Genomic DNA, 21,710 nt, shown 5'->3' with positions numbered 1-21,710 from the left:
GGAAAAACAATTGCTCGTTCCAGCCATAGCAATAAATTAAGATGCAAAACTATATCATTACTTGTGTCATCACAGTTCCAGTCCTTCATTACAGCACCGGGAGTTGATTTTTTTCTTCCGCTTGTTATTCCCCTTCATCACTTGGTTCAATAACAGACAAGCTTCGCCTTCAATGTAAGATTTGGCATGTCAATTAGGTTGCACAAGTATATCACTAAACAATGACATTAATTTTATGATGAAAGTGGCAAAATACAGGCCAACAGTTGTGAAATATACTTATCTTACCTCAATGGGATATTACGGTGCACATACAGATTGGAAGTCTTGTCTCCATTTGTGCAGTTCACTAAAATCAAGCAACATTACCGTACAAGTAGCACAACATATGAAAGCACACTGCAAAATCATGTGAAAGAAGGCTACTACTGACCTCTCATGACGCGGAATTCAAACAACTCACAAGAAGAAGATCTGAACCAAATTTGCCAATAGGGATAGGAAGTAAGATCTTCTCTTGTGCAGTTCCACTAAGATCAAGCAATCAAGCAACGTTGTCAGTGTGACATTTTGGTTGAACTTCACAAAACACTCTGAAAACAGAAATGTTTTGTGCAGTGCAACAAAAGGTCACAATGGCAACGAGGTGAAGTAGATAACCCTGTTTAAACAGAGGTGCAAAGGAGACAACTAGTGGTCAATAACGGTGGATGACAGAGAAGCCAACAAAAAGAAGCATCTACCTATCTAAATGTGAAAGAAAGCAAGCCAGTAGCATTTCTCAAACGGTGGCATTGATTAATATTAACAGAGAGATTATATTAACAATAAAATTCGTTAAACATGTAATTTGCTTTTAACTGTGGCATTGCATCAATTTTCCAGCGGCATTATTAGAGGGTGTTTGTTTACAGGGACATTTTGGTGGAGGGACTAAAAGAACTCCGTGTCAGTCCCATCTAAACCAAACAAGAGGGACTTTTAGGGACTAAAAGTGGGCATTTGGGACTAAAGAAAGAAGACCCCGAGGGAGAGTCTTTTTGGGACTTTTTCCAACAGTTGCCCCTACCATGCATCGCACCTTGTCTCTATTAGTTCATTACTAGGGGTAACATGGTATTTTAGCATGTCATTTAATAACCTCTAGTCCATGTTTAGCCCCTGGAACCAAGCAGGTAGGGACTAGGGTGTTTTTTTACCAAACAGGGCCTTAGATTAACAACAACTAAAGAGTTGCCCGGGACAGTGGACGCACCAGCACCATGTGCATCTACCGATGTACTGGGGTGATGCACAGTCTGTTGCAACAAAGAACAAACAACCAAGGAGCATATTTGTGTTGGTGCCATTTTTGTTATCTTTAGACACCTTTCCCTATGTGAGCGCAGCAAATCTAGTCCTGCTCAAACTCTATAGCCTTTTCCCCCAAAACAAAAGATCAGTTCGTTACAGATGTGCGTACTACGTTTGTCATTGTTTTCCCTTTTCAACCAACGTAGGTGCTGGATGGCCAGTCTGTACTAGTACTTCCCCCTTCCTTTCCTCTTTGAACCACGTGCTAGATTTATGCTATACAACTTTCCCCCATTCTTTTCCTCTTTGAACCATGTCTTAGATTCATGCGATACAACTTTCCCCACTACTTTCCCCCTTCCTTTCCTTTTTGAACAACGTCCTAGATTCATGCTATACAACTTTTCCCACTACTTTCCCCCATTCTTGTCCTCTTTGAACCATGTCCTAGATTCATGGCATACAACTTTCCCCACTACTTTCCTGTTTGATCCAACATCTAGATTCGAGTGCAGAAGCAAAAAAAGCCCACATGCAGCTAGACCAATGCATGTGGAATAAGTAAATTATACCTTAAGGTTCTTGTGGTGTGGTTAAGTGGGCGACCGGAGGCCGTTCGGCCCACATATGTACGGTGGCGAAGAAGAAGGGGTCGGAGGCCCTCCCGCGCCGCTGCTGGGTGAAAGTGAACAGCTGCGAAGGTAGTGGATTCCCTCCCTAACCGACGGCGACAGCGTTAAGCCTCCTTCCCTTCCCGGTGGACGGATCCTGCCGGCTCTTTGACTAGCAGTGAGGGGAGAGAGAGAGGCCAACGAAGTCTTGTTTAGATCTGGAGAGGGTGAGAGAGTTGAAGATAGCAACTACAAGCATACCAGCAGTGAGGGGAGAGAGAGGGGCCAACGAAGTCTCGTTTAGATCTGGAGAGGGTGAGAGAGTGTGAAGAGAGCAACTACAAGCAGACCAGTAGTGAGGGGAGAGAGAGAGGCCAACGAAATCTTGTTTAGATCTGGAGAGGGTGAGAGAGTGTGAAGAGAGCAACTACAAGCGCTGAGGCTCCAGCGTGTATATATATATACTGGAGAGAGTGTGAAGAGTGCAAACCCTAGAAAACAAGTGCCGATGCTGCAGCTGATCGTATAGCTCCGTATCCATCCATTTTGAGCAGTCAAAGAATCCTCCTGGCACGAATTATGCTCAAGTGTAGTTATCGAACCCGAGACCTCAAGTTTGATGAGCGAACTAGCTAACCAGCTCCACAACCCTCCCGTTATGTTCAACGAGAGGAAAATAACCTTTATATATTCCTGCATTCGTGTGACAAGCATGCCATGTTTTTTTGTGTGGGAGTCATTGGGATTTAAATCATAATCGTGTCATGTAGCTTTGGTGGTAAAACTATCCATAGTGGTGCAGAAATAATGCAGCCTTAGTCACCTTACCTCTCTCCACTAGTCAGAGGGTGAAACAAACAAATTAATAAGAAAAATTAAAAGCACCAGCAGTGTATCTTACCTCACACATCTCGCTACTGCTCGGGAACACTGTCTAATTGATCCCTCTGTTCACTCATGTACTATTTTAAGTGAATCCTTATTATAACATGCACCCAATTTTGGGCACTTGTATTCGACCTAAGTCAGTGTGCCACCGTATCTTGTACGACTCCCTCTATCTAGGTGTAATAAGTTACGTTAGAAGGTGCAGCGGAACCAAGGTGCAAGAAGATTGGAGGAGAAGGAGAAACTTTATGCAGGGGGTGTTTGTTTCCAGGGACTTTTTAGTGTCGGGACTAGAAAAGTCCCTCTTAGAGACTTTTTAACCAAACAGGAGGGACTACTAGGGACTAAAACTTTCTTTTTGGGAGTTAATGAAGAAGACTCTCAAGGAGAGTCTTTTTTGGGACTTTTCCAACAATGCCCCTCCCTGCACCCATTGCCCCGCCGCCCCATGGTGTTGTTTATTTTTTATTTTTCTGTATACGGGGGGTAACATGGTCATTCAATAACCTCTAGGGAGGGACTAGGGACTTTTTTGTCCCTGAAAACAAACAGGGAGGTAATTTTTAAGGAGTAGAGACTTTTTAGTTGGGACTAGAAAAAGTCCTAGGACTTATGAACCAAATAGGTCCTCAATATGGACTACATACGGAGCAAAATGAGTGAATCTACACTCTAAAATACGTCTATATACATCAGTGTTTGGAGTATGTACTAGTAGTTCATATTGAAATCTACTAAATGACATATATATTCCAAACAATATGATAATCTATCTAACCAAGGTAGTAGGGACGGGGAGTAAACGGATGGATTAGTAAAATTTTCTCCTCATCCTGCGAGCCACCGCGGGCGTGGGCGAGGGAGCGGGTGTAAGGCGTATGGTACTACTACTAGTAAGCAAGCTTCACCTCATCCTGCGAGCCACCGCGCCCGTGGGCGGGGGAGACGGCATACTAAGCAAGTTTCTCCTTGTTCTGCGAGTTGACGGGACACATCAAAATTACTCTAGTGTATAGAGCCTTGCCTATAAGGTAGGCCCCACATGGTTTGCATCTTTTTTAACATAACGCATCAAGTCAAAATTTGTTTGTTCACCCATGGTAGATGATCCTCCCTCCATCTAGTGGACAACCAGTACACGTGTCAAATTACCACGTGGGCTGCCTTTTCATACAGAAATGAGCTCCACCATGTACCTGCGCGGGTGTGGATGGGAAAGAGACGGGAGTACGTGCGCCGTGCGTGCACCTCTTCTCTTTGTGCACGCCCCCCACCTACGTGGGTGTGTGTGAGAGATACAAACCTAGACAAATGGCTTGTGCGTTTGTGAGTGTTTTTTGTTTGGGGGGTGGGGGGAGGTTGATTTCGTGAATGTATTTGTGGGAATATGTGTCGATGACATCTCAAAACAAAATTTTGCATGCAATGTGTGTGAAATGCAGGCCTATCCATGTCATATATAGAGGGCTAGGCGATCCACGAGAATAGAGGGAGGGGTCATAGATATCGATAGAGTCAAAGAGAGGATCAAGTGGGTGGGTGCGAGATCGATGAAGAGAGCCATCAAAATTGTGTGTGTGTGCAATACAAAGATATAGGGCGACTTACCTACCGAAACGTCAGAGGGCACAGGTCAAGTTTGTGTGTGGCAGGGAGACATGACTAGAGCGCTCGATGTATTGGTGTGTGCGTGGGAGGGGTGGGGGGAGGGGTAGGTAGAGGCCAAACTATAGAGGTAGAACGACTCGTATATGTGTTGAGAAGGAGAGACCCAGCTATGTCTTGAGGGAGATCGGTCGACATCCATACATAACTGATGGATGGGAAATAGGATGGGACAGAGAGAGATAGAGAGGAGACATAGAGGGAGGGAGAGGGGTAGAGTGCTAGATGGGTGATGGAGTTGCTTCTCGAAGATGATGGGAGAGGCCTACTAGACAAACTGAGGGTGGAACTTCAATATTATCAATAAGAGTGGGGATGTGTTTCTGTGTGTGCCTATGCGTGATAGATCTGTCGGGACACATCCATGGATTATGAAGGGGAACCATGTGTTTGGTAAGCAAACCTAACTAGATCGGTAGATCTATTGTTGTTTGTCGGAGGAAGGGAGAGACATAACTAATGAGGTAGATCGATCGACGCGTGGGGGAAAACTAGTTATAAGGACCTAGCTAACTATATGTATAGCGGGAGATCGGTCGGTGTACGTCCATTTGTTGGAGGAAAATAAGGCCCGGCGAGACAGATAGATAGAGAGAATGGAGCTAGGAGGTGGTGTGAGAGGCCCAGCTACTAGCTAGATAGGGGGAGGAGTGTGCGGTTGTGAGATCGATGAAAAGAGGGGCAAGAGTTTACACGTGTGTGCGACCGTATGAGAGACACGAGGCAAGGACACATAAAGGAGGAGATTGAAGGTGCGTGTGTATGTTGTAGGCAGACATCGCTGGAGAGGTTTATCGATCGGTGTGTGTCGGAAAGGAGTTGTGGAGACTATGGGAGAATGACCTAAAGAAAAAAAATGAATGTGCGCGATGGATAGAATGCTGAGGGAGGGGGAGGGCGTGTGCATGCACGAGAGAAAGTTAGTGGTAGATACAAAGGTTAGAGGATTGTGTGGGTGTAAGAGACTAACAAAGATCATAATTTGATATGAAAGTGGATTCATATATTTGAATAGGAGATCATAGTGTTTTAAACTATGCATGCATGAATATAGCGGTGATACGCGTGTTGTGGTTCTGCACATGTTATACCATAATGTGATAATGCATGGCGTTTGCAACTCACAGCTAAATGTCGAACAATCTAAACCATACTATACATCGAACAATCTCACATTTTATTTCAATTTGTTATAATGTGTGGCATTTGCAGCTTACAACTAAATATCGAACAATCTAAACAATACTATATATCGAACATTCTCACATTTTATTTGAATTTGTGGTAATGTGTGGTGTTTGCAACTCGCATCTAAATACTTGTAGGCGTAGGGGGTCGGGCACCATACATAATGTGATAAACACATTATACATATGAGACATGGTTTAGATTATGAAGAACTAGCTAGAGCTTGAAGTGTACTATGATTTGAAATCAACATAAAGTGGATTCAAAAAATCGAGTTCGAGTTCATATAGTACACATAGTTCATATGTAACTCGAGACTAATCATGTGGTGTGCTATGAAGATAATACACAAACGATGTTTTAACTTGACAATAATGATGATTGTAGATCTTATTAAAACAAAGAAATGAATTCGAATGCTTTGACTTCACAACAATCATTATTGTAGATCTTATTCAAATAGAGAAACGAATTCAAATTAAGTTCATATTGAAGCGGTAGTATATACGTTTGGAATGCACTAAAATGTTCATTTGAGTAGTAGGTTGCATGCATTATACACGTAGCGAAATATTTTAATTGAACATAACATGAATTCAAAGTTTTATATGACATTTGTAGTGCGAATTGATTTGGTACAGTACATGTTAGGCTTGTCCAGAAATTTCAACCCGCGCCTTGTTAGCCCGAAATATTTAAGATATCTCTTTGTCTCATTGTGCTCCGACAACACCCTCCATCTCAACTTGCGCCTTGCTATTCCAAAATTACAACGCGCGCGAAAACTCCCACCTCCTATGAAATCCCGACACACGAAAAGCCCATGATATCCCTGAACCGAAAGAACCGCCTCAAATCGGTGGGGGTACTTTCGTAACTTACCCCACATTTCGGACAAGCGCGTCCCTAAGCCATGGTTCCCCACTCCCATCCCATCCGTCCACCCATTTGTACACCGAGGCCGGGAAAACCCGTGAAGCCCCACACCCTCCTCCGTCCGCCACCTAGCTAGAGCATTGATACGTCTCCAACGTATCTATAATTTTTGATTGCTCCATTCTATATTATCTACTGTTTTCGACTATATTGGGCTTTATTTTCCACTTTTATATTATTTTTGGGACTAACCTATTAACCGGAGGCCCAGCCCAGAATTGCTGTTTTTTGCCTATTTCAGTGTTTTGAAGAAACGGAATATCAAACGGAGTCCAAACAGAAAAATCCTTTTTGGAACGTGATTTTCTTCTCGGATAATACCCAGGAGACTTGGACCCTACTCCAAGAAGTACCGGAGGCGGTCACGAGGGTAGGGGGCGCCCCGCCTACAGGGCGCGCCCCCTGCCTCGTGGCCCCCTCGGTGCTCCACCGATGTACTCCTTCCTCCTATATAACCCACATACCCCAAACGATTAGAACAGGAGCCAAAAACCTAATTCCACCGCCGCAACTTTCTGTATCCACGAGATCCCATCTTGGGGTCTGTTCCGGAGCTCCGCCGGAGAGGGCCGTCATCACGGAGGGCTTCTAAATCACCATAGCCTCTCTAATGAAGTGTGAGTAGTTTACCTCAGACCTTTGGGTCCATAGTTATTAGCTAGATGGCTTCTTCTCTCTTTTTGGATCTCAATAAAATGTTCTCCCCCTCTCTTGTGAAGATCTATTCGATGTAATCTTCTTCTTTTGCGGTGTGTTTGTTGAGATCGATGAATTGTGGGTTTATGATCAAGTCTATCTATGAACAATATTTGAATCTTCTCTGAATTCTTTTATGTATAATTGGTTATCTTTGCAAGTCTCTTCGAATTATCCGTTTGGTTTGGCCAACTAGATTGGTAGTTCTTGCCATGGGAGAAGTGCTTAGCTTTGGGTCCGATCTTGCAGTGTTCTTTCCCAGTGACAGAAGGGGCAGCAAGACACGTATTGTATCGTTGCCATCGAGGATAACAAGATGGGGTTTATTTCATATTGCATGAATTTATCTCTCTACATCATGTCATCTTGCTTAAAGCGTTACTCTGTTTTTAAATTAATACTCTAGATGCATGCTGGATAGCGGTCGATGAGTGGAGTAATAGAAGTAGATGCAGAATCGTTTCGATCTACTTGTCACGGACGTGATTCCTATATACATGATCATGCCTAGTGAGGGAGTCCTTGATTAGGGGGTGTTCGGATGGCCGGACTATACCTTGAGCCGGCCTCCTGGACTATGAAGATACAAGATTGAAGACTTCGTCACGTGTCCGGGAGGGACTTTCCTTGGCGTGGATGGCAAGCTTGGCGATACGGATATGCAGATCTCCTACCATTGTAACCGACTCTATGTAACCCTAACCCCACCCGGTGTCTATATAAACCGGAGGGTTTTAGTCCGTAGGACAACATACACATCAACAATCATACCATAGGCTAGCTTCTAGGGTTTAGCCTCCTCGATCTCGTGGTAGATCAACTCTGGTACTACCCATATCATCAATATTAATCAAGCAAGACGTAGGGTTTTACCTCCATCGAGAGGGCCCGAACCTGGGTAAAACTTCGTGTCCCTTGTCTCCTGTTACCATCCGGCCTAGACGCACAGTTTGGGACCCCCTACCCGAGATCCGGCGGTTTTGACACCGACATTGGTGCTTTCATTGAGAGTTCCTCTGTGTCATCGCTGTCAGGCTCGATGGCTCCTACGATCATCGATAGCGATGCAGTCCAGGGTGAGACCTTCCTCCCCGGACAGATCTTCGTCTTCGGCGGCTTTGCACTGCGGGGCAATTTGCTTGGCCGTCTGGAGCAGATCGAAATCTATGCCCCTGGCCGTCAGGTCAGATTTGGAAGTTTAAACTACACGGCTGACATCCGCGGGGACTTGATCTTCGACGGGTTTGAGCCACTGCCGAGCGAGCCGCACTGTCACGACGAGCATGATCTAGCTCTGCCGCCGACAGTGCCCTGGAGGCCGCACCCGCATCAGCTCCGACCCTTAATCCGGAGCCAACTGCGTCGATCGAGGATGGGCGGTTGGACGCCACCTCGGGGGCTACGACCCCAACAGCGATTGAGCCAAGCACCAGCCCCGTACTCTGTGAGACTTGTGACTCCAAGGATCCGGACTACTCTCCGAACTCCGAACCCTCCGCGCCCCTGCCGATCGAATCCGATTGGGCGCCGATCATGGAGTTCACTGCCGCGGACAACTTTCAGCACTCGCCTTTCGGTGATATCCTGAAGACACTGAAGTCTCTCTCTTTATCAGGAGAGCCCTGGCCGGACTACGGTCAGCAAGGTTGGGGTATGGACGATGAAGAAATTCAATGCCCACCCACCACCCACTTTGTAGCCACTGTCGACGACTTAACTGACATGCTCGACTTTGACACCGAAGATATCGACGGTATGTACGCTGATGAAGGAGATGATGAAGAACGAGCGCCTACTAGGCCCTGGAAAGCCACCTCGTCATATGACATATACATGGTGGACACCCCAAAAGAGGGAGATGGCGATGGAACAGCGGAGGCTGACCCCTCCAAGAAACAGCCTAAGCGCCGGCATCAGCAGCGCCGCTCAAAATCCTGCCAAAACAAACACGGTGATTCCAGCACGGGAGATAATAATACTCCGGAAAGCGCCGAAGAAAACCCCCGCCGGCAAGATTTAGCACAGGAGGATGGAGAAACCAGCCCTCATGAGAGAGCAGCAGACAGAGAGGTCGAGGATGATAATTATATGCCTCTCCGAAGACGAGGCAAGCCTCGACGATGACGAATTCGTCGTGCCAGAGGATCCCGTCGAGCAAAAGCGTTTTCAACGCAGGCTTATGGCCACGGTAAGAAGCCTCAAGAAAAAACAGCAACAACTTAGAGCTGATCAAGATTTGCTAGTCGACAGATGGACTGAAGTCCTTGCGGCCGAAGAGCATAAACTCGAACGCCCCTCCAAGAGCTACCCAAAGCGCAGGTTGCTACCCCGATTAGAGGAGGAAGCACTTGATGCGACCGACCGGCCACCTCGTGGTCGCGACAAAGAGGCCTCTCGGCCCTCCACTCAAGCCGCACCCCGTACCAAGGCACGGGAATATGCGCCGGACTTACGAGACATGTTGGAGGACAAGGCAAGGAAAACAAGATCGATCTACAGATCGCGTGGGCGCCCCACGGCTCGAGACGGTAACCGTCACGCCGGCCACAAATTCGGCGGAGCCGAACACAGTAGACAAGGCTCATTGGAGCTACGTCACGATATAGCCCAGTACAGAGGCACCGCACACCCACTCTGCTTTACAGACAAAATAATGGGTCATCAAATCCCCGAGGGTTTCAAACCCGTAAAAATCGAATCATATGATGGCACAACAGATCCTCCGGAATGGATCGAGGATTATCTCCTTCATATCCACATGGCCCGCGGCGATGATTTCCACGCCATCAAATACCTCCCACTCAAGCTTAAAGGACCAGCTCGGCATTGGCTTAACAGCTTGCCAACAGGATCAATCAGTTATTGGGAGGACCTGGAAGCCGCATTCCTCGACAATTTCCAGGGCACTTATGTGCGACCCCCAGACGCCGATGACCTAAGTCACGTAATTCAGCAGCCAGAGGAATCAGCCAGGCAATTCTGGACACGGTTCCTAACAAAGGAAAATCAAATAGTCGACTGTCCGGACGCTGAGGCCCTAGCAGCCTTCAAACACAATATTCGTGACGAGTGGCTGGCCCGGCACCTTGGACAGGAAAAGCCGAAATCTATGGCAGCACTCACGACACTCATGACCCGCTTTTGCGCCGGAGAAGACAGCTGGCTTGCTCGTAGCAACAATATGACCAAGAACCCTGGTAATTCGGACACCAGGGACAGTAGTGGCAGGTCGTGTCGCAACAAGTAGAAGCGCCGCATTAACAGCGATAATGCTGAGGATACGACAGGTAATGCCGGATTCAGAGGCTCTAAATCCAGTCAGTGGAAAAAGCCATTCAAAAGGAATCCTAGGGGCCCGTCCAGTTTGGACCGAATACTCAACCGCTCGTGCCAGATACATGGCACCCCCGAAAAGCCAGCCAATCACACCAACAGGGATTGTTGGGTGTTCAAGCAGGCAGGCAAGCTAAACGTCGAAAATGAAGACAAGGGGCTGCATAGCGATGACGACGAGGAGCTCCGGCCGCCGAACAACAATGGACAGAAGGGTTTTCCCCCACAAGTGCGGACTGTGAACATGATATACGCAACCCATGTCCCCAAAAGGGAGCAGAAGCATGCGTTAAGGGACGTATACGCGGTAGAGCCAGTCACCCCAAAGTTCAACCCATGGTCCTCCTGCCCGATCACCTTTGATCGAAGGGACCATCCCACTAGCATCCGTCATGGCAGATTCGCCGCATTGGTTCTAGACCCAATTATTGACGGATTTCATCTCACTAGAGTCCTTATGGACGGCGGCAGTAGCCTGAACCTGCTTTACCAGGATACAGTGCGGAAAATGGGCATAGATCCCTCGAGGATTAAGCCCACCAAAATGACCTTTAAAGGCGTAATACCAGGTGTAGAGGCCAACTGTACAGGCTCTGTCACACTTGAAGTGGTCTTCGGATCTCCGGATAATTACCGAAGCGAGGAGTTAATCTTCGACATAGTCCTGTCTCGCAGTGGTTATCACGCACTGCTCGGGCGAACCGCATTCGCTAAGTTCAATGCGGTACCGCACTACGCATACCTTAAGCTCAAGATGCCAGGCCCTCGAGGAGTAATTACGGTCAATGGAAACACCGAACGCTCCCTCCGAATGGAGGAGCACACGGCGGCCCTTGCAGCGGAAGTACAAAACAACCTCTCCAGGCAGTTCTCCAGTCCGGCCACTAAACGACCGGACACCGTCAAGCGCGCCCGGAGTAACCTACAACAAGACCGCCTGGCATGATCCGAGCAGGCGTAGCAATGCGGCACCAACCCCAACCCTCGCAAAAAGGCGACGCCAGTACTTCGCGTACATAACTACGCTCTAGAGATACCATGGTCACAGGGGGAGGGGCACCATCACGGCACGCCCAAAACACGGCTTAAACCGTACCAGGGGCTGCCGATTTTTTAATTTTCTCTTACTTTCAGGACTCCATCCTTCGGAAGGCCTGTTCGGCAGCTCAATTGCCGCACAAACGATGCAAGAACCAGGGAAGCAAACAAGCCACGCCGCAGTACGGAACTCCCAGGTGGTCTCTATCACGAGCAGTATACCTGTTCTGCATATTATTCCGCAGCTTGCCCCTGGAACGGACATGTTAACTAGTCCAACCTTCCACTTATCGCATTATTTGTATCGTTCTGCTTTGATCGCAGCCCCTTTTTAATAAACAATGCATAGCTTTCGTCTATTTTTGCATTACCTTTTTTCTTTATATGTGTTCATTAACGACATGTTGCACCCGTACACGTTGGTACGGCCAAAATACGCCAGGGGCTTTAATACCCCTTAATATGGTGTGAGAAGTCCGAACACTTTAACAAGTGCGGCACCCCGAACTTATAGCACTATATGCATCGGCTCCGAATCATGTCTTGGGTCAATAGTTGGGTTTGCTCGGCTCCTATGTTTTGGTGCCTTACGTTCCGCTATATCGGCTAAGGTAGCACTAGGAGAACCACTGCGATTGTGCCCCAGTTGAGCTAGGTCGAGCACCTCAGTGGAGAAAGCTAAAACTGACTGTCATGATGAAGCGAGAGCTGGTCGCTGTTCGAGAGGTATTTTCGAGTCCCTAAAGACTTATGCCGCTTAGGGCGAGGAGTCGGCTTTGTCCGGCCAAGGCCTGGATAGCGCCCCGAACTCGGTCTTCCGAATACCAGGGGCTTCGCCGAAATTTAAAATTATAGAATTCTATGGCTAAGTGAGAGTGTTCACGCATTATAGTCCGATTGCCTTGTTCGTTGGGCTGAGCGCCTCCCTTGAAGGACCCAAACATGGGAAAAAGAGCACTCGGGTTTATCCCCGAACACCCCAGCACTAGTGGCACGGGGGCAGAAGCCGACGACTCGCCATCTCTTAGAATTGATAAACAGCCGCATAGAAGGTATTATTTTAAATTCCAACAGCATTGCTTAGCGCATATACACAAGTTTTCAGCGCACAGGACAGAACGAGCAAGTTTCACTCAAAAATTACATCCCTAGAACATTCATCCGCCACAAGACGGGCACCCTTCAGAACATCCTTATAGTAATTCTCAGGCTTGCGATGCTCTTCCCCTGGCGGTGGCCCGTCCTTCACAACCTTCTCAGCATCCAGCTTGCCCCAGTGCACCTTAGCATGGGAAAGGGCCCTACGGGCACCCTCAATGCAGGCGGAGCGCTTGATGACTGTGAGCCTTGGACAGGCCTCCACCAGCCACCGCACCAGCCCGAAATAGCTCCCAGGCAAAGCCCCTCCAGGCCACAGCCGAACAATGAGGCCCTTCATGGCCTGTTCGGCCGCCTTGTGGAGTTCGACCAGTTGCTTCAGCTGGTCGCTCAGGGGCACGGGGTGTCCGGCCTCAGCATACTGAGACCAGAACACCTTCTCTGTCGAGCTGCCCTCCTCGGCTCGATAGAATGCGGTGGCATCGGACACACTCCAGGGAAGATCTGTGAACGCTCCTGGAGAGCTCCGGATTCGGGTAAGTAACAAGTAACTCACGTTTATGTGTTTTCTTTGCATAAAGAATGCCTTACCCGCCGCTATCTTATTCACCTCATCCAACTCCTGGAGGGTCTTCTGGGATTCGGCCTTGGCAGATTTGGCATTTTCAATAGCCACCGCAAGCTCGGACGCTTGCGTCTTAGAGTCAAGCTCCAAACTCTCATGTTTTTCCATGAGAGCCTGGAGCTCTTGCCGCACCTTGCCAACCTCGGCCTCATACTTCTCCCGCTTGGTGCGCTCCGAGGCAGCACTCTTCTCGGCCTCGACCAGCGCTTGCTTAAGGGTCGCCACTTCAGACATGGCCCCTGAAATAGCCACGATAATCCTGTCATTCTTTGCAATTGCATATTTTTATATATATTTAAAAACAAGGTATTTCTTACCTTCATTATCCTCGAGCTGCTTCTTGGCACGCTCGAGCTCTTGCTCGGACCGCTTGAGGTTCTGCTTTAGCGTGTCCACTTCCGCAATCAGTGCGGCGGACGCAAGCATGGAAGCCTGCATATGCATATTGACTCATTTGTTAGACTCCTGCGAATTCTATTTGATCCTCTATTCGGGTTTTCTTCCCGAACGCCAAACAAAGCATCAGGGGCTACTGTCTATGCGGTACTACTATTTACACATTCTTTACTTACCTCAAAGCCTGTCAAAAGGCTAGTACAAGCTTCAGTCAGTCCGCTCTTGACGGACTGAACCTTCTGGACCACCGCACTCATAATAGCACGGTGCTCCTCGTTGATGGAGGCGCCTTGGAGCGCCTCCAACATATTGTCCAGCACCTCCGGTTGGACGGGGGCCACCGGCACGACGGTCTTACTCCTCTTGGAAGGAGGTCCCCTGCCGGACTCTGGAACCTCTGAAGGTTTCGGAGCGGTGTCCGGCCTAGAGCCGGACTTGGAGCCCTGGGGGGTTTCATCCCCTTTGCTCCTGGAGTCCGGGAGGTCGCCTTGCGGCGCCTCCAGGACCACCTCCTCCCAGCTTGGAGCCTGTTGGGACAACACTTCGGTGTCGTCCGTACGGCGGGGGGAGGAAGCCGTCGGAAGCGAGTTCACATCCGACGAGTCCAGTGAGCCGCTCAACGACGCGTCGAGCTGGTCTTTGGGTGGGCTGCATAAACATATTCGACATGAGGGAAAAGTTGTGCAATAAACGAATATTACGAATTACTCTGGTATCCGGATACTTACGATTTGGCCAGGGGCTTGGCCCTAGGCGCCCACTCCTCTCCGCCGCCGTCGGCGTCGGTGGAGCAGTCCGGAGGAAGGGTTTTCCACTTCTTGGACACTTCGGCCTCCCCAGTTGGGGCGGCCTTCCTCTTCTTCCCTTCCCCCGCTGGAGGGGGAGGGGTCTCTTCTTCCTCCTCCTCTTCTTCGCGGGAGGAGTGCGTCTTGGATTCGTCGGATGATGAATCTGACACCTCCGGGCGTCGGGCACTCTTTCGAGTCCCCATGGCCTTCTTCTTGACCTTCTTCTCCGGCACCACATAGGGTGCTGGAACCTGCAGCTTCGCCAAGCGAGCATCCGCTGGGCCGTTGGGCAAAGGAGCCGTACAGTTGATCTGTCCAGATGTCACCTACCAATCCTGTCAAAGGTAAGGGAGTTTAGATCCCGCATGGAGTCAAACTATGAAAAACTAATACCCTATAAAAGGAAAGAACAACTTACCGCAAGAGCATGGCGCTGCGCACTGAATCCGCGATCCTTGGTAGCGGATGCGGGAGCCTCGGCGCCCCTGAAAAGCACCTTCCAGGCATCTTCGTATGTCGTGACGAAGAGCCTGCTTAGGGTTTGGTGTCGCGCCGGGTCGAACTCCCACAGGTTGAAAGCCCGTTGTTGACACGGGAGGATCAGGCGGATGAGCATAACCTGAACGACGTTGACAACCTTGAGCTTCTTGTCCGCCAGGGTTTGGATGCATGTTTGGAGTCCAGTCAGCTCTCCTTTTTTACCCCACGACAGGCCCGTCTCTTTCCAGGACGTGAGCCGCGTTGGGGGTCCGGACCGGAACTCAGGGGGTGTGACCCATTCAGCGTCGCATGGGTCGGTGATGTAAAACCACCCCGATTGCCACCCCTTCAGGGTCTCCACAAAGGAGCCCTCGAGCCAGAGGACGTTGACCATCTTTCCCACCATGGCGCCTCCGCACTCCGCCTAGTTGCCGGGCACCACCTTCGGCTTGACGTTGAAAGTCTTGAGCCATAGGCCGAAATGGGGGCGGATGCGGAGGAAGGCCTCGCACACGATGATAAATGCCGAGATGTTGAGGACGAAGTTCGGGGCCAGATCGTGGAAATTCAGGCTGTAGTAGAACATGAGCCCCCGGACAAATGGGTGAAGAGGGAACCCCAGTCCGCGGAGGAAATGGGGGAGGAACACCACCCTCTCATGGGGCCTAGGTGTGGGGATGAGCTACCCCTTTTCGGGGAGCCGGTACGCGATGTCGTTAGACAGGTATCCGGCCTTCCTCAGCTTTTTGATATGTCCCTCCGTGACGGAGGAGACCATCCACTTGCCTCCCACTCCGGACATGGCTGGAGAAGGTTGAGGTGGAGAGTGCGGGCTTGGGCGCTGGAGCTCGAGTGCGCAAGAATGGATAGGCGAAGGAGGAAGAAGGCGTAGGTGAAAAGGTGGATCCTTATCCCCTTATATGGGCGGACGCAACTACATGTCCCCACCAGCCTGGTAAAACTTGCTTATCTCTAAGCGCCGTAATCAATGGCGTGGTTGGGTTACCCATGCCCGTATTGATGAGAATCCCGGAATAAGGGGACACGATCTCTGCTTTAACAAGACGTGCCAAGGAAACCACCTCGCATGACGCGCTGAGATGGGACAGTAAAACGGTTCGAATAAAAGCTTGGCCGTGGTGTGATGTCACACTACGAAATACGTCAGCAGATTAGATTTGTGTAAATATTATTCTCTTTATGGCAATATGTGGAAACTTATTTTTCAGAGCCGGACACTGTCCTTGTGTTCAAAATCTTCTATGAAGTACTTGGAGGAGGAACCCGCCTTGCAATGCCGAAGACAATCTGCATGCCGGACTCGTCGTCATTGAAGCCTGGTTCAGGGGCTACTGAGGGAGTCCTAGATTAGGGGGTGTTCGGATGGCCGGACTATACCTTCAACCGGACTCCTGGACCATGAAGATACAAGATTGAAGACTTTGTCCCGTGTCCGGGAGGGACTTTCCTTAGCGTGGAAGGCAAGCTTGGCGATACGGATATGCAGATCTCCTACCATTGTAACCGACTCTATGTAACCCTAACCCTAACCGGTGTCTATATAAACCGAAGGGTTTTAGTCCGTAGGACAACATACACAACAACAATCATACCATAGGCTAGCTTCTAGGGTTTAACCTCCTCGATCTCGTGGTAGATCAACTCTTGTACTAGTCATATCATCAATATTAATCAAGCAGGACGTAGGGTTTTACCTCCATCGAGAGGGCCCGAACCTGGGTAAAACTTTGTGTCCCTTGTCTCTTGTTACCATCCGGCCTAGACGCACAGTTCGGGACCCCCTACCTGAGATCCGCCGGTTTTGACACCGACACCTAGATATTCTCATAACTATGCTCAATTCTGTCAATTGCTCAACAGTAATTTGTTCACCCACCATAGAAAACTTATGCTCTTGAGAGAAGCCACTAGTGAAACCTATGGCCCCCGGGTCTATTCTCATTATATCAATCTCCATCACTTTTACTTTGCTTTGCTTTTTACTTTGCCTTTTACTTTTCACTTTGCATCTCTATATCAAAAAAATACTAAAAATATTATCTATCAGATCTCACTCTCGTAAGTGACCGTGAAGGGATTGACAACCCCTAATCGCGTTGGTTGCGAGGAGCTCTTTGTGTTGTGTAGGTACGAGGGACTTGCGCGTGGCCTCCTACTGGATTGATACCTTGGTTCTCAAAAACTGAGGGAAATACTTACGCTACTCTGCTGCATCATCCCTTCCTCTTCGGGAAAACCAACGCAAGCTCAAGATGTAGCAAGAAGGATTCTGGCACCGTTGCCAGGGAGTCTACGCAAAAAGTCAACATACCAAGTACCCATCACAATCCCTATCTCCCGCATTACATTAGTTGCCATTTGCCTCTCGTTTTCCTCTCCCCCACTTCACCCTTGCCGTTGTATTCGCTCTCTCTCTATCCTCCCTCTCTTTCTCTATTTGCCTCTTTTTTCCCGTTTCGTGTCTGCTCGTAGGGTTAGAATAGTTGTTTATTTATTACTAAACAGAGAACCTAAGATCTATGGATCCTCATCCACTTGCCAATCTTTTTAAGAGATCCAATTATGATGAACCAATTCCTAGTGATTTGGATGCACTAGATTATCTTTATAAGGTTTTGCCTGAAATCCGTAAAGTGACTCACGATAGATCTTTGAATAAAAGCATGATTGCAATGATTCTATTATATATTCTTTTGATGTCAATTGTGCTAATAAGATGCAAAACCCTAAGCTTGGGGATGCTAGTTTTGCTATGTCTACTACTTGTTGCAATGATCATGATTGGGGTGAGTCTTCTTATGATCTTGAAAATTTATTTAAGCCCCATGATGAATATGAGATTGATAATATTGTTTGCAATATTATTGAAAGTGGGTTTGGAAGAGTTTCAACTTTAGATCCCACATATTTGGAGAATGTTCAATCTTATGAAAATCTTGATAAAAGTGGGTTTGGAGAAGTCATGACTTTAGTTAATGTTAATCCCACTATTTTGGAAGAGTGTAAACTTTGCATGCATGTGGATCATGTTGAAAATATTTTATGTGATAGCTATTTTGTTGAATTTGCTTATGATCCTACATGTAATTATTATGAGAGAGGAAAATATGGTGGTAGAAATTTTCATGTTACTAAATTACCTCTCTTTATGTTGAGATTGCTATTGTTTCTTTCCGTTTCCTTGCATATGCTAGTTTTTGCTTGCCTTGCTAATTTGTTGGCTTATAAGATGCCTATGCATAGGAAGTATGTTATACTTAGATGTGTTTGTCACATTTTTTATGATGCTCTCTTTGTGCTTCAATTCTTGTCTTTCATGTGAGCATCATTGAAATATTATGCCTAGCTATAAGGCTTTAAAGAAAAGCGCTTGTTGGGAGTAAACCCAATATTTATCCTTGCTTTTATTTAATAAATAAATTATCTATCCTCTGTTTTGGTTGTGTTTTTTGTGTTTAATTAGTGTTTGTGCCAAGTAGAACCGTTGGGAAGACTTGGGGAAAGTCTTGTTGAACATGCTGTAAAAAACAGAAACTTTAGCGCTCACGAGAACTGCTGTCATTTTTATTTGAAGAGTGCTATTTAGTTAATTCTTTTTGCAGATGATTAATATATAAATTCCTCACGTCCAAAAATTTATTTTAGAATTTTCGGGTTCCAGATCTTGCGCTAGCTACAGATTACTACAGACTGTTCTGTTTTTGACAGATTCTGTTTTTCATGTGTTGTTTGCTTATTTTGATGAATCTATGGTTAGTAAAATAGTTTATAATCCATAGAGAAGTTGTAATACAGTAGGTTTAACACCAAAATAAATAAATAATGAGTTCATTACAGTACCTTGAAGTGGTCTTTTGTTTTCTTTCTCTAACGGAGCTCACGAGATTTCTATTGAGTTTTGTGTTGTGAAGTTTTGAAGTTTTGGGTGAGTTCTTTTGATGGATTATGGAACAAGGAGTGGCAAGAGACTAATCTTGGGGATGCCCATGGCACCCCCAAGATAATCCAAGGACACCAAAAAGTCAAAGCTTGGGGATGCCCCAGAAGGCATCCCCTCTTTCGTCCACTTCCATTGGTAATTTACTTGGAGCTATATTTTTATTCACCAACATGATATGTGTTTTGCTTGGAGCATCTTGTATTAATTGTGTCCTTGTTTGTTAGTGTGCCACAATCATCCTTCATGTACACACCTTTTGATAGAGTCATCTATGAATTAAAATTTGATAGAATACTCTATGTGCTTCACTTATATCTTTTGAGCTATGTAGTTTTGCTCTATGTGCTTCACTTATATCTTTTGAGCGTTGAAATTTTGCTCTATGTGCTTCACTTAGATCTTTTAGAGCATGGTGGTGGTTTTTTTTAAAGAAACTATTGATCTCTCATGCTTCACTTAAATTATTTTGGGAGTCTTAATAGCATGGTAATTTGCTTAATATAAATATGCTTGGTGTTCAAGATATGTGAAATTTTCTTTTGAGTGCGTTGAATACTAAGATAAGATCGAAGCATGATAATTGTTTTGAGATATGGAGGTGATAATATTAGAGCTATGCTAGTGTAGTTGTGAATTTAAATAATACTTGTGTTAAAGTTTGTGATTCCCGTAGCATGCACGTATGGTGAACCGTTATGTGATGAAGTCGGAGCATAATTTATTTATTGATTGTCTTATGAGTGGCCATGTTATTTTAAGAAGACATAATTACTTTATTAGTATGCTTGAAGTGTTATTATTCTTCATGTCAATATGAACTTTTGTCTTGAATCTTTCTAATCTGAATATCCATACCACAATTAAGAAATTTTGCATTGAAATTATGCCAAGTAGCACTCCACATCAAAAATTCTCTTTTTATCATTTACCTACTCGAGGACAAGCAGGAATTAAGCTTGGGGATGCCTGATATGTCTCCAACGTATCTATAATTTTTGATTGCTCCATGCTATATTATCTACTGTTTTGGACTATATTGGGCTTTATTTTCCACTTTTATATTATTTTTGGGACTAACCTATTAACCGGAGGCCCAGCCCAGAATTGTTGTTTTTTGCCTATTTCAATGTTTCGAAGAAACGGAATATCAAACGGAGTCCAAACCGAAAAATCCTTTTTGGAACGTGATTTTCTTCTCGAATAAGACCCAGGAGACTTGGACCCTACTCCAAGAAGTACCGGAGGCGGTCACGAGGGTAGGGGGCGCCCCCCCCCTACAGGGCGCGCCCCCCTGCCTCGTGGGCCCCTCGGTGCTCCACCAACGTACTCCTTCCTCCTATATATACCCACGTACCCCCACACGATCAGAACAGGAGCCAAAAACCTAATTCCACTGCCGCAACTTTCTATATCCACGAGATCCCATCTTGGGGCCTGTTCCGGAGCTCCGTCGGAGAGGGCCGTCATCACGGAGGGCTTCTACATCACCATAGCCTCTCCGATGAAGTGTGAGTAGTTTACCTCAGACGTTCGGGTCCATAGTTATTAGCTAGATGGCTTCTTCTCTCTTTTTGTATCTCAATACAATGTTCTCCCCCTCTCTTGTGGAGATCTATTCGATGTAATCTTCTTCTTTTGCGGTGTGTTTGTTGAGACCGATGAATTGTGGGTTTGTGATCAAGTCTATCTATGAACAATATTTGAATCTTCTCTGAATTCTTTTATGTATGATTGGTTATCTTTGCAAGTCTCTATGAATTATCCGTTTGGTTTGGCCAACTAGATTGGTAGTTCTTGCCATGGGAGAAGTGCTTAGCTTTGGGTTCGATCTTGCGGTGTTCTTTCCCAGTGACAGAAGGGGCAGCAAGACACGTATTGTATCGTTGCCATCGAGGATAACAAGATGGGGTTTATTTCATATTGCATGAATTTATCTCTCTACATCATGTCATCTTGCTTAAAGGGTTACTCTATTTTTAACTTAATACTCTAGATGCATGCTGGATAGCGGTCGATGAGTGGAGTAATAGAAGTAGATGCAGAATCGTTTCGATCTACTTGTCACGGACGTGATTCCTATATACATGATCACGCCTAGATATTCTCATAACTATGCTCAATTCTGTCAATTGCAATAGTAATTTTTTCACCCACCGTAGAAAATTTATGCTCTTGAGAGAAGCCACTCGTGAAACCTATGGCCCCTGGGTCTATTCTCATTATATCAGTCTCCATCACTTTTACTTTGCTTTGCTTTTTACTTTGCCTTTTACTTTTCACTTTGCATCTCTATATCAAAAAAATACCGAAAATATTATCTATCAGATCTCACTCTCGTAAGTGACCATGGAGGGATTGACAACCCCTAATCGCGTTGGTTGCGAGGAGCTATTTGTGTTGTGTAGGTACGAGGGACTTGCGCGTGGCCTCCTACTGGATTGATACCTTGGTTCTCAAAAACTGAGGGAAATACTTACGCTACTCTGCTGCATCATCCCTTCCTCTTCGGGGAAAACCAACGCAAGCTCAAGAGGTAGCAAGCATCTTCCCCAACGATGTCGTCCATAGCAACACCTCGACGTCCCTCATCCACCATACCGGATGAGGATCCGTTGTCGATCTGGTTGTCCCGCCGATTCAGCCAGCCCATCCTCCACCTCCAAGGAGCTGCCCCGACGTTCCCCTCGTCTTTCATGCCACCTCCATTCCCACAC

This window comes from Triticum urartu, chromosome 2A, assembly GCF_056163025.1.
Source record: "Triticum urartu cultivar PI428250 chromosome 2A, HENAU_Tu73, whole genome shotgun sequence".
NCBI lineage: Eukaryota > Viridiplantae > Streptophyta > Magnoliopsida > Poales > Poaceae > Triticum > Triticum urartu.
This window is presented reverse-complemented; position numbering follows the sequence as displayed.